Raw genomic sequence first — 13,554 nt, 5'->3', positions numbered from 1 at the left:
GATTACAGTTAATAAAATGGCTTATCAAAAACAATGCAGACAAAATATTCAGATATTATGTTACAATATTAGAGCGTCTGCAATCGACATTGTGGAGGGGAGTGCGTGACAATAAAGAATCAAGTCATTTGATCACATCAAGGAAATGTGATAATTGAATGGTCATGAATGCATTTGCATTGAATTTTTCAATGTGTCAGTGATGTACTAGATTACTATGAAAATGAAGTTTTTCATTTATTGATGAATCATTTGTCCATTGAATTGAAGATTTCATTACATACTATGGGGGGTCCAAAATATGACTACTTCACATCTAAGGAATTCTAGATGTTTTAACTAAAAACTAAACCCAAGGTCAGGGTCAAAGTAGGATACCATGTTTGGTGTAAACGGTGTGACAGCTCTTTAACAGATCTTATCCACCTCATTTTTCTGGTTTTCTGCTCGAAATGATATGCCCACAGTGAATATAGAATATCTCCACAATCACAAGGGCCTTCATAATGATCTTGTTATCAAATGAAAGCTAACACCTGTGGGGTGGCTGTAGAAGTGTCAGAATCAAAATCTATGTTACTGTGTCAGAGCAAATAGAGCTAGAACATTATAAAACATCTCAAATTCAGTCTCCGCCTAAAAAAAACAAACAGCTTTTACAGTGAATATCACCTTGGAAACCTGATAACGAAGCCCAAATCATCTAGGAATCAGTACTCCAGGGTCTTATTAGTACTTGTGCCAAAGTCGATGCTAGTAATGTGAGCAAATGCAACTTTGTACCTGTTTTAGTACAGGTATGTTTAGGCGGACACCTATATGTTTAGGCCATTTGGAGATATGTTGGCACCATCTTTGACCCTTGACCTTTCTCATGTACCAGATTTTTTTTTGGGGGGGGGGGGGATTTTTTGGGGTTGGCCGACCAATGGTATGGAAATTCGGCGTTGAACCGGACATGACACATTCTCCAGTTGGAGAAAACTGAAAGTGACTTCGGCCGTGTTTACCGTCTCTGGGAAAAAAAATGGTGGCATCGTATAGCATGCAAAATTGTGAAAAAAATGTGATATCGATGAAGAGAATTGATCGAGGTAAACTCTTTATATCACTTCGGATCCACATGGGGGTCCGTTGGCTCCTATGAGGTTTTAAGGGTTGGGTAGCAACAGACACACACACACACACGCGGCAGAACTCTTCCAGAGGGTTCTCAGACAGACAGAGACGGACCAGACCACATGCACACTGTTACAAACAGCTCAGTTCACCGTGTTCCTCCATCCTCTCTCCGTGGAGAAGTGGAAGACTCAACGCCAGGTAAGACTTTCTAATATTCAGAATGTTTTTAGTTTTTTTTATATATCAGGGAGAGTCAAGCCGCGTCTTTCATTGTAACGGGTTTGGTGGTGAATGATGAGCAATAACGGTCACTCTGGAATCCTTTTCAAGTCAGATGGATAGTTAAAGATGGATAGTTCATTAATTCATTTATTTATTTATTGTTCATAGATAGTTGGCGTTCATGCAGTTGTTGGGATTGTGATATTTCGGGGGTTTTGCTACGAATGATGTTGGAAAAAAAACGATATCGTTCAACGATATTCCTCCCAGCCAAGCCAACGTCAACCAGCGCTGTCAGGAAGTTCCGGAGAGAAATCCTTTATGATACGGCGAACGATGTCAAGTTATTAAAATAATAAAACGATGGCATACATAACATACTCCATTCATCTTTTATATCATCTACTCTTCTTATACCTTCACCTAAAATAGGGTAAACAAGCTATGGATTCGGTTTCCTGTTCACTCACTGGGAAATTAAATTATGGAGTATAAATATACATTATTTATATTTATACCCCCAAAACAAGGGTCGAGGCGTGACGGGGCGCGCACACACACACACACACACACACACACACACACACACACACACACAGACACAGACACAGACACACAGACAGACACACACACACACACACACACACACACACACACACACACACACACACACACACACACACACACACACACACACACACACACCCCTCCACAATTCACGGGTGGGGAGGTTTCCAAGTATGATGGTCAGGAAATAGGAGTGTACAGACTACAGAGTGAGAGTGCATAGTCTCACCAAGTCAAACTCTCCAGCGTTTGCAGATTGCAGTATGTGTGTACCCTACAGTAGTACGTTTCAGATGGTGCGTTTCAATTGTCTGAGAAAAGACAGGAGATGTTTAAAGCAATGCTCTTGCCGTCAGTCAGACAGAGACTTTAAAGACATGTTTTTCTTCTGTGTAATATGAATTCAGATTGGTGCAGAGGCCAAGCGTCAATAATATATTAGACAGTTGAGAGAATATTGTGATGTTGCTGAAAAGACACCTGACAACAAGTCATCCGTCACTAGCCAGCAAGGGTGCAGAGTGTTTTATTCATTTGAAAAGCCAACATAACTTAACAAGAGCAAGTGATGATGAAGTGTGCAAAAGTGTCAGAGAGAAAGCACTGGAGGCTAGCTACCTAGTCGCAGAGATAGCACCTAAGGTTAGTGACTGAGGGCTGTGGACCAGAAGCTGTGTGTGTGTGTCTGCCTCTCATCCATCCCAGGCAGAATAGGACGGTTGTGTGCAGGTTTCCCATTGAAAGTAAGTCACATTTACCCCCCATCTCACTCAATAACCACTAATGGTGTGTGTGTGTGTGTGTGTGTGTGTGTGTGTGTGTGTGTGTGTGTACATGTATCCCTGCGTTGGTTGTCAGAGTGATGCCGAGTACGTTTTTTAATACATAAGACTGGACTCGAGATTTTGCATACTTTGAAAGGAGCTGCTGGCTGAGGTTCTATTGTGTATGGCCCCTTTTGAAGGATCAACACAGCAGCCATCAACACATCAGATGAGTAGCTTATGCGTAGCTTATGCGTGCCTAAAGGGCATCTATGATGATCCTCAGTTACAGTACTGAGAGACATCTGGTAAAATCATGGCCCTGTCTGGATGACAAGGTACAGTGTGTCATCTAGTGACATTCACAGTGGACCATGTCCATGTCTTGATAATAATAATAATAATAATAATAATATTATTAATATTATTATTATTATTTCAAGGCTCTCAAGGACACCTTACAAGACAGTTTAAAACCACATATCAAAACATTAAAATCAACAAAGCAAAATGAGATATAACAACAAACAAAATACATGAGATTAAACCAAGTAAGCCATTGTGAAAAGACAGGATTTGAAAGTGGTGAGAGTGTCAATATTGCGTAAGTCGGGTGGCAGAGAGTTCCAGAGGCGGGGAGCAGAGCGGCTGAAGGCTCTAGTCTAGACCCCATCGTAGTCAGGCGGGCAGAAGGGATGACAAGTTGGTTGGCAGAGGAGGATCTGAGACTACGGGAGGGAGTGTGAGTAAGAAGGAGTTCGGAGAGGTCTGAGGGTGCGAGGTTATTGATATGAGAGTAAGATTAAAACGGTGAGTGTGTAGACATTACCGGTTCTGTGTAAGATGGAACGGCTCGCCATTCTGATTAAATGTGCATATCCAGCACTAATCAAATGATGATAAATGATTCTGTCCTGTCCATCCAATTAGATTTGCTTTCAGTGGGGGGGGGCAGTGACCTAAAAGCTTATGATAAATCTATTTCTGACGAGCCTTCTGGTTATGAGAGACAGATAAACTCTAGATTCTAATCACAGTACTGTACTTAGAGACCAGACAAGCTTCTTCAGATACAGATGTGATGTGACAAGAGGGCATTAGTGTAACAGATGATTATTACACTTTCACTTGTCATCCTAGTCATGTTACATGGTTGCACTGATGACTTGGACTACGCCCCTGCAGACTTGGGCGTGTGCTCCCTCTTCCAGTCTGTTGAATCTGTCCTATAGCACCAATTGAGAACATGGTCATGGATGTAGCCAATACGAGACTGTGAGGGTCATCGCCTATTCTGTCTGTTTGAGACAATACTTAGGAGCCTACGACTATGAACGGAAATTTCAGATATGACACATCATTCAATATGCATGACGCAGACTGATCGATTAGTGCAACGCATGATCCAGTCGTCTAGGCAAATCCGATCCAGCAGTTCCGGATCAGGATACACAAAACTCATGAGGACCGTTAGTCCACTGAACAAAAGAAAAAGAAGTCCCAGACCTGCAGCTGACTGTTTCACTGAGACCACTTTGCCTATGCAGTACAGCTGGTCTTAACAGGGCAGATACGTATACTGTGACAAGAGGGTGTGACACTTCTTGTCTTGGTCTATATGGCTCACACTTTTGCTGACAGTGAAAGAGGGTGTAGCTTATGTGTAGGGATTAGGAGTATCAAGTGACAAAAAAAAGACAAAAGGACCCGACCCGCATCGGCATGCTGAATATACCTATAGAGAAGGTTTAATGTCATCCAGGTTTTTATTTTGTGCAGGCAGTTGACAAGGGACTGAGGGGGGAGGATGGAGTAGATTTGGGTATCATCAGCATAGCAGTGGAAGCAGGGCTCTACAGTGCGACCATTTCACTCGCATTTGCGACTAAAAATACATCTGTGCGACTAGAGAAATAAATTCACGAGCACACGTGCGAGTACAGATTTCCGATTTTTTTTTTTTTTATTCTAAAAATAAATCTGCGCGAACCGTGTGGCCACATTTTAAGCCGTCAGCCAGCCCGCTACGACCACGGGAAGTCATGTTAAAAGTGAAGTTACTTCTGTTAAACTGGCGCTAAGCTAACATCGCTAATCGCTAACTCCCTCCTGGGGCTTAAAGAGACAAGCGCCCTTTTCTCATCTCAAGCTTCATTAGCTTCATTAGCTCACCACATCTACAGATTTGGTCCCACACACTCCAGATTTGAACCCAAGGTTACAACCAGGGTTAACTACCCAGGGTAGAAAGTAGAAAGCTCTCAGACCTTCAGAACCCATTGAAAGTAGTGGAGGTACTCCAGAAGTCCAAATGCATCTCTAATCCTAGGAAACCCTAGGAAGCAAGTTGCCTAATGGCATGAAAATGCAACATGTTGTACTTGAGTGTGGCAGAGAGGTGGGACCCCCGGGGATGGTGGTGTGCTAACAGCTAGCCGCCGCAGAGGCACCGTGCTGGGCTGGCCACCTCCACATGTCACCACCCCGGGCAGCATGGGGCTGGGGACTGGTCATCTGGATGTGGGGTAGTTTAATACCCCTAGATGTGGAGTTGTCTGGCCACCGTGTGTGACTGATGTAGCCTGACCCAGCAGCAGGGAGGTGGGCAGCATGGAGACAGACCTCTGCATGGCCTGGCTGGGCTGCTAGCTGACAGACCTAGCCCTAAAGCCTGGCTGGGCTGCTAGCTGCTAGCTGACAGGCATGACATGGATGAATGAATGAACATGCTGCTAACCAGGAGAACTTGACACAGCTAGTTACCATAATACAATGCCATCAACTCTGCGTCTAGTAGGGCTGTAGGCATGGGCCAATGTGTGACTTTGGTGCAAAAATGGCAAAATCACTAATAAAAATGTGTTATAATTACATTTTTCACTGTGCTCCTAAATTTCTTTGTGTGCCCCTAACATTTTTCATTTAGGAGCACATGTGCTCCTAGTGAAAAAGGTTAGCGTAGAGCCCTGGGAAGTTGAGGCCGTGATGACGGAGGATCTGGCGAAGGAGAAACATACGTAGATCTAGATGGTGAAGAGGAGGGGTCTAAGCACAGAGCCTTGAGGCACGCCTTGATTGACTGGGGCTGGGGGGGAACTCGAGCCATTGATGGTGACAAACTGTTCCCTGTTTGAGAGGTAGGATTGGAACCAGGAGAGGGATACTACTGTATTTCCTGTCATAGTTACCGGTAGCTAACTTACATACTTAGCTAGATTACTTACTTATCAAATGCCCATTTGTGATATGTGGGGTAGCGGTGGTCTAGACTCTAGTGGATAGTGAGTTGGACTTGTGAACAGAATGAGTCATGAGTTCAAATCCCACCTTGAACCACCTTGAGTAAGGCACTTAGCCCTGTAATCTCTAGTTGTGAGTTGCTTTGGATAAAAGTGTCTGCTAAACGGTTAAAATGTGATATGTTTATGCAGTGCGCACCAGTGGCATTTCCAGTCACACCCTCGCTTCAACTGTGCTTACTCAGGCCGGAAACACAATGTGCACCGTTCTGTCGGTTTATTGTTACTAGCAATATGCCTAATTGAGTTAAGCAATATAACTAATTGAGTTAACCCACGTTTTCCCTCAACAGTGCACACAGCTCACCAGAACTACCATACAAACATAATATGGTACATACTGTACATTGATGGAGAGGCAATCATATGCATATACATATCCACACACATACAAACATTACCAACATTTATTATATGTTCCCTTCCCCATTACACAATGGTCTTTAAATGTAGCTCATACACTGGTAGACTACTTTTTAGACCGTTCAGTATGTTGTGTGTGGTTGCTGTTTGATTACTTTGTTTGACGAATGTGTTTGACGTGTGTGTTTAATGTGGTAATATTTGACCAAGATACCAGCACTGAAAGAACGTTTATTTGTGGAAAGTTTTATCTATTTTTAGTTTTATCTATCACAAGACAGTCAGGATAACATCATGGCCTCCTGTGTCTTGTTGCAGGTGTCTCACACACAAGTGGATACAGTATATGCACACTGGCTTCAATCACATTTCACATAAATTACATTTTCCGCAAATGTTCAAATTATTACGCAGGCATATTTGCATCGTCATGGTGATGATGTGGAATCATGAATGGCTTGGTCATGGGTTTTATGTCCCTTTGGTTTCCATTCCACTGGGCAGAGAGAGAGAAAATAGCCAGCTGCGGTAAGTCAATACTTCTTCCACCACGTACTAGAAATAAGTAAATAGCCTAAGTGAATTATTCTTGGTTATTGTGCATAGATAGCCTTGAAAGCATTCACTGTTGGGAGCAGAGGGTAATTGGACATAATATGCATGCAATTGAACACATAACGTATTGGACCTACTTTGTTGTGGCTTTACAAAAGCTATCTCTGTGTGGGTGTCCTGTGACCTTGAGGGTGTGTTGAGCTTTGCCTCACCCTCCACAGGCGTCTATTGTGCACATATGTCATGTGACATGGACTGAGATCTTAGATTGGAGCTTTTTTTTCTTCACTGAAAACAGATGGGTGATGTCACATCTAGGACTTCTTTACCCATCCTAGAAATATTGCTTGGTCAAGTCGAAATCGCCAGCTCACCCCTGAAGCCTAATGATGATGCTATTTCTCTAGGCCTACTACATGCTGACAGGGTATATATAGGATATTTGTATTCATAATGTCTACCACCAATTAGGCTACCCTGTTTTACATAGTTCATTAGTGAAACTGTGAGGCAGCCCCGTGATTCGGGTAAAACAACAAGGAGAGTGTTCTGTTACACTTTAAGAAATCAGACAGTTTAGCAATGCATCTACTTAAAATGTAGTTTTATAGCAAACTTAAGCCTACAGGGAAATAATACGGCTCCCTGTGCTGTGGGCATTGTTCTCTCTGCTCAGATTAGTTAAACAGGACAGTGCACAGACCTCATCAAGAAAATCTTCACTTGGCGGGAGAGAGGCTGGAAATGCGTGTGAGTGTGAGTGTGATAATACACTGATACCAAACTCTGTTATTATGGGGGAAATATTCAGTTATCATTAAGAGTTTGTTGTGTTATTCATCTTTTAAAATATGTTTGAAATGTTTTTAGGATTAATTAATATTCTTGTGGTTGTACTTTTTCCTGTGTGAGGACATTTTTGCTACTCTGCGATGGGTCCAAACACAATTTTGCCAACTAAGGGTCTACTGACTGACCAATGGACTAGTGGTCCAATCGGGGGGCAGCCATAGTCACATCTGAACAGAGTGTTGCTCTCTGGTGCATTTCAACATGGGACTGTTGTTCATATGAACTCATTCCAGGTCTCCAGTTACATTTGAGTGGCTTATGTTATGTAGCCTATATTTAATTAATTATCAGAGAGCAATTAGATAAATGTGTTTCCCAATGTCAGACATCTTGGTTTCTGGGTTATATTGTCTGCGATTCACATTCATGAATCTTTCCCCAGTTACCCTTCAAACCGACATCTTCTAGAATTCTCCAGAATACTACATGATCTTGAGGCATTCTCACAGAAGCATATTATTCTGTGCCTTGAACCTTGTGAAGAAAAATCTGAGTGAAGTACAACTCCTTAACACTTTGAGCACGACGCTGTTTCACCTACTTTTAGTGTGCCTTAGGTGTAAAATGACCCCCCACTCTTCACAATGGGAGTCTGTGTACTGACGCATAAAGATCGCTGGATGGCGCTGCTTGTACATTAGTCGCAGCCTGAACCCTAATTGAAACTCTGAAACGTGCAACAAGGAGGTCATGGCTGAGGTCCAAGCGTATACATTTGATATATATATTGTGAGTCTATGTATAAAATAGCCCAGCTGCCCTAGCTGGTTGGAAACATTCCCTATTGGAAATGCTTTTTATCAAGAAGGGTCTAAAACATGGGCTACACACAAACCGTTAACCGCATTCAACCTGTGGATTACACAACGTTAACCAAACAATACAGGACCACCAGTAATATAACAAAACCTAATTCTTCATGTTCCTATACAACAAACTTCTTTGGCATGAGCCCCCATATAACGTTATCATTGACTAAATGCCCTCTGAGCTCGTTGTCACATGACAATGGAAACAGATGGACAGAGTCGCTGATTGAATCAAAGATTTTACTGCCACTCTTGAGGGAGGGTTACGACCAACAAAAGACTCAACATAATAACAGAACAAAACAAAGACACATCATCCTTCCAAAAGGGAAGGGTGATAACAATAAAAAAAGAACTAAAGAAAATAACAACGCTGTGCAGACGGGTAAGAAGCCCGTCCGAAGTGGTGTGTTCTCTGATCTTTTATACTCGAAGCACCCGGTGCAATCACCACCTGAACAACAGGACACAGCTGTTAGACATCAGACAATCACAGACCCACACCAAACAGGACAGACACACAGACAAACAGAGTATGTGTGTGTGTGTGTGTGTGTGTGTGTGTGTGTGTGTGTGTGTGTGTATGTGAGGGTAAGCCAATGAAGATCCATCCAGATGTGCAAGTGGTGTACCAGACAACAAATACCCCAACACCCCAAACAGACAAATAGACAGATACCCATGTGACCACATATCACAGACCCATGTGATCACATATCACAGACACACTCGCTATAGTCAAGCCAAAATTTGCATTGCAATGAATTCGGTGAGTAATCCTCACTACTACACCTAGTTAGTGTAGAGCAGTGTTTCTCAAACATTTTCAGACCAAGGACCACTTACCCAATAAAAAAAACTTGCGGACCACCTAACTAAATAGCCCTGGAACAACAGGCCTCCTACCTCAACAGTATATCATAAAAAATGCAGCCAGTTTTATATAGCACAGCTTACTCACCCATCATCCTCTGACTTAGTGGGAAGAATGGTACTGCTTCTGCTGAGACATGAGCAAAGTGATCTCTGGCTCCAAACTGGAGAGTTTCAGTCTCATATCTGGCTCCACGTTGATCCGGTTGCACTGCTTTTGTTTTCAGACCAAGTGTGGGAAAATCCAGCTTCACACTTGTAGGTGGTTGGAAAGGGCATCAACAGCTTTTCAGCTTTTTTTTTGGTCACATATTGTTGTTGTTACCTCTGTTCTTCAATGGAAGGTTTGATACTCTGATACTCTGTCATCGAAACACAACCCACATCTGACAGGGACAAACAAATAGTCTACAGAATGTCAGAATGTGTTAAATGGTCTGATTTAGTGTTCAATTCTCTTTCTCTCTCTCTCCATGTCCAGGAGTTGTGGTGAAGGAGGGCCTGAGGAAGAGTGTGGTGGACGCTGAGAGACGACGTGTCTGTCTGAGGAAGAACGACACAGAGTAGGATGAAGAAGAGCAGGAGTGTGTTAGCAGTGACACCTGTAGGAGATGTGAGTATCTATCTTTCTGACCGTCTATCCATTCATGCATCTATCCATCACCATTGTCACATATACTCCCATTTGCTGTCTCCATAATCATTTCCCTTGCTACAGTTGTTTCCCCTCAGACAAAACCAGTTCTGTAGTATGAGTTAGCCTCTCTAACCTCAGACAACTAACCCAGTTCTGTAGGAGGGTTGCCAACTTTCTCACTACCAAATACAGGACAAAAGAGGGCGTGCCACTGCATGGCGCGAGGGGGGGTTTGCAGGATTTGGCGCATTTACGCTATACGTACTGATATATTGATCTTTCTTGGTCACATGGCCGGAAATTATATATTGATGACTCAGAGAGAAGGTTGAATTGTGATCATTGTATTAGGCAGATCTGGGTTGCATTCCCATGTACAGATGTTTCCAAGGCAGCATGCTCTGTTAAGTCCAAGCTTCAAGCATGGCTACGACATGGCTGGTGCCGAGCCTGGCTGTGGCATAAAGAGATGCCAAGCAAAGTACTGATGTTTGTTACAGCTTATATACAGTTCTCAGAGAGGAAATAGCTTTTACCTCGTAACTTACAATAGTTCCCATACATGGCTCTATCCTGTGTCCATGCTGCTCTACCCTGCTGACCACTGCAGTAAGGCTCCTATGTCCTTAGAGTTAAACTGGTCTTACTGTTACTTGATATGGTATGTGCCTGCTCCTAAATATGTTGTTTACTACTGAGAGTGGGCACACCTAAAATATGTTTAAGGTTAAACAATGAGTATTGCAATATTTGATAGGCACACAACATTTGCATATAGTCACACAAAAACGCATCATATCACGTACGCATGAGGTGGCCCGTGATTGGATGAATATACGGGACAAGACTAGGGAGGTCCCGTGTATTCATCCAGCCCGAAAAATACGAGACATCCCGGCTAATATGGGACAGTTGGCAACCCTATTCTGTAGTATGAGTTAGCCTAGCCTCTCTAACCTCAGACATCTAAACCAGTTCTGTAGTACGAGGTAGCCTAGCCTCTCTAACCTCAGACAACTCGCCCAGTGCTGTCGTATGAGTTAGCTCAGAGGAGAAATACTGTAGAGGGAAGTGGTGCCGTCTGTGAGGTGGTGAGTCATTCATGAGCAGATGACCCATACACAACAGACGGGGTGTCCGACAGGGCAGACTGCTGAGAGATGGAGAGAGGAAGAGAGAGATGGAGATGGGGAGAAAGAGAAGAAGGGAGGGGAGGTAGAAAGGCCCATCTGTTTCTCTTCAGAGGGATGAGAGGTTTGTGTGTTTAGGACCAGACAGGCAGGCCAGATCATTTAGTGCGACAGTTTCCAGACAAACCAGTAGAGATTAGGCAGCTCCCTATTCCAGATCTCCTTTAGGTGCAGGGGCGCTTAGGTGGCGTAGCAGGTTAAGCGTTGACCATGTAACCGCAGGGTCCCCGGTTCGATTCCGGTTGGGGACATGTCCTGCATGTCATCCCTCCTCTCTCTCTCACCCATCCTTCCTGTCTAAATCTCTACTGTATCTGTCAATAAAATGAAAAAAAAATATGAGTGGGACTGCCCCACTCAGAAAAAATAACTTAAAAAAATAAATAAAAAGATGTACCTGACTGGACTCTCAGCCAGCCTCTATCGTAGATCGGTACTGAATGCGTCAGACTTTTTTCTGTACCACTTGCTTGAAGAAAGTATCTTCCAGAAACTGGCAGCAGCAGGTTTGGGAGTTCATTTTCAGTCCATCTTCAACCTGAAAAAGTTAAATTAGCTCATCCTTAATGATAGCAGCCCATAACCAATACCCTCCTCCACCTTGCTGGCGCCTGACTCCATGTGTCCATTAGTGATCCAGCCACAGGTCTGTCTTCAGGTATTTCTTGGCCCAATCTCGACGCTTCAACTTGTGAATTTTATTCAGCGGTGGTCATGTTTCAGCCTTCTTTACCTTGGCCTGGTCTCTGAGCATTTGACACCTTGAAGTTGACACAAACTTCAGGACACTACAGGTTGGTTGCAGTTCTGGAATATGGTGGCCCTGGAGGATAATGGGTTCTAGGAAGCTTCACGTTTAATGCTTCTCAAGTCTTTTGCAGTTCATTTGCGCCTTTTCTTCTCCATATGTTTTTTGTGACCCTGTTGACTATTCGCAACGAAACATTTGATTGTCCAGTGGTCACGCCTCAATAGGTTAGACTAGTGTTGCATTCGTCTGAAAGGCATTTTCCAATGTTTTACATTTCAGGGTCAGACTAACCCATCTCTTTTTTGGCCCATTTTACTTGAGGTAATGAAGCTGCCTAATAAATATGCACACCTTAATATAAGGTCGTTAATCCCTTTAGGCCACACCCTCACTCATTACACAAATACATATCACCTGAAAATTATTAAATCCAATAAGCATTCAAGATTATATATCGTTTGGAGTTGGAAAATGTGCATAAAAATAATTATATGGTCAGAATACTCACTTGCCTAATAATTGTGCACGCAGTGTATGTCTGCATGAAACAAAATGCAGAAATAGTCAAAAGAAATTCTGAAGCAGAAACCATCCATGCAAACAGTTTGTCTGCGTGTGTTTAACAGTATATCCGATTAATTTCCATATTCCATCCAGGACATTTGGAATTGCCATGTGCACAGCAATATGATGTCATATGATTTTTTAAATATTTCTTTACAGACATCCTATATGCCCTAGCTGTGTAGACTTGCCTTCTGCCTAACACAGGGGAGTGTTAACAGGGCTTATGCAGGCTTAAATTATTGATCCCAAGAGGCTTTCATCCTTATGTTAAGTATTCCGCTCAATAATTCATACGGTACAACTGTCGTGCCACAGCGCATGATTAGATAGCGTGATGAGAAAAAACGACATTATTATAATATTAACCAATATTACATTATTTGTTTTAGAAATTCCAATTCTTAAAAGTGATTTTGCAGTACAGCTGTCGACTAGGAAGATGAAATAACACCCCATGTCTCAAGTTATATTTGTGCCCTGTATATTGACAGTATTTTCTTTTCCTTTTTTTGGTCCAGTTTCCTGGGGAAGGAAGTAATCAATGCATGATTGATAAATCACAATGAAATAAAATATGGGTAAATGTATTATTATTAATTGGCAAGTTGCTATTTGTAAGAAAATAAAAGATATTAACAGCTTATGTGTTTAAGGAATCTTTTACTTGGTGTATAAGGCAGCAGAGCAAGTCCATGCTCTAGGTCCAGCTGTGTGGTCTGAACCAAGAACTGAGTTTTTAGTCAGCGCTTATATTATTTTACCCCTTTGATCTATCACCCAGTCTGAAGCAGTACGTGAGCTTAGAATTATAAGGTTCTATCTCCGTTTAGGGCAGTTCAGAGATATTGAGCGTCAAAGTTTTTACATTCCATTATGTTTGGTGAGATGGAACCTTTGTATTTTATGAATTACTAACTAAAACATTTCAACATTTAAAAAAATAACACTACACAGGCATTAATAAACGCCTAATGGATCAGATT

Source organism: Nansenia antarctica, assembly GCF_963989245.1.
Source record: "Nansenia antarctica genome assembly, chromosome: 12".
Lineage (NCBI taxonomy): Eukaryota > Metazoa > Chordata > Actinopteri > Argentiniformes > Microstomatidae > Nansenia > Nansenia antarctica.
Note: the sequence above shows the minus strand (reverse complement) of the source record.